Genomic DNA, 1713 nt, shown 5'->3' with positions numbered 1-1713 from the left:
CCCAGAAATGAAAAATATTTCAGTAATGCCAGTGCGCTTCTCTTTATTTAAAATAATAATAATAATAATAATAATAATAGTAATAATAATAACTTTATTTATAAAGTGCTTTCAGACAAAGTGCTAAAACAGTAGCAAAAGATTAAAGCAGAACAACAGATCAAATGCAATAAATAAAATAAAACATTAAAACACATAAGACAGAGTGAACAATTGAGTCTTTAACTTTGCTTTAAAAAACTCCATATGTCCTGATGGAGATTGTTCCACAGAGAAGGGGCTCAAAAGGAGATCACCAATAGTTTTTCTTCTGGCTTTTGTTGATGATTTACAGCACCTTGTGAATATATTTCAGTGAAAGGTGCTTTAAAAAAACTTTACATTCTTACTTACTATATAAAGGGCTTTATGGAGGTAGTTTTCATTCATGGTGCTGACTTTATCTTTTATATATTAAGATTAAACATGAAACATGAAGTAACAACAAGATATATGCAGCTTAGTTTTAACCACACATGTAGATTTGCACACTTTATAAGGCCACAAAAACTCATATTTTATCAGTTTATAAAATGTCCCATGAGCCTTTGCTACTTGAGAGTATGGCAGACTTTCTCAAAGTGTGCAGATTAAAACAGAAGAGGGCCTTTGCACTGGCTGCTAGCTTAATCGTTAAAAGTAAAGGACTTTACTTAAAAATATTTGTATTTCATGTWTTATRTTACTGCATTTGGCCCACAGCCCCGGATAGATTTTCATTTAGGCCCTCTCGGGGGAAAATGTTTGGGCACCCCTGATCTACACTTTCTATGGCATAAAACACAGATTTCTGATTAACCACGTAATGCAAAGTTTAGACCATAGCAATGTAGATTTTTAGGAAATTAGTTATTTTAAGAAGACAACAATTTATTTTGGTCTTGGCTCTGATCAAACTTGCCATTTCAGTCAAAAATAAACTATTTTTCCAACCAAGAGCTATCTACAACAGGTAAGATATTAATTGTTTAAGACTACTTTTTAAAGAGCTTAAACTATCCCTTTAATGAAGCTAGTGATCATAAAGCCAGACAGCTGAGATGTGTTGGGTTGTGAAAATAAGTATTTTTTGCCTTGAAGCTCTGCATACACTTTACATGCTTAAAGAAGCTGAAGGACGAGGAAAGTCCCACCAAATATGTCAGCTTTAAAACAGGTTTTAGTATTTATACATGCAAACCTCTCCTCCAGCACAGAGATCATTATATAGCTGCTTGTTGTCGTCCTCTGAATCTCAGGGAAGCTTTCTGAGTCACAGTCTGAAATAAGGAGCTGCGTCAGTTTACAGTAACTTTGCATCGGTGTAACACAGGCCTCTCCAAGCACCAGAAAAGAGGTGGGTATTTTAATTTTTAATATTTTTTGTCATTATGCAAAACATTTTCCCTGTCATTTTAAAGTAAAAACATTTTAATGTGTCTTGGCTGCTTTGCATCTTTCTGATGGTATTTTYACCCTGAGGTATGAGGAACTTTACAGACTCCATCAGCTGCTATCAGCACTGTAAACAAACACAACTCTTTAAATTTTAATGAAACTTACAGCACGTTATCGTTAGATGTACATCAAGGGATCAACTTTTAGAGGCAAACATGTTCAAACAAACAAACAAAAAACACTATAATTCAGTCAATTTGATCTTTATTGGCCTAAAACGTGGCATATATATATATA

This window comes from Austrofundulus limnaeus, unplaced genomic scaffold, assembly GCF_001266775.1.
Source record: "Austrofundulus limnaeus strain Quisiro unplaced genomic scaffold, Austrofundulus_limnaeus-1.0 Scaffold32, whole genome shotgun sequence".
Taxonomy (NCBI): domain Eukaryota; kingdom Metazoa; phylum Chordata; class Actinopteri; order Cyprinodontiformes; family Rivulidae; genus Austrofundulus; species Austrofundulus limnaeus.
This window is presented reverse-complemented; position numbering follows the sequence as displayed.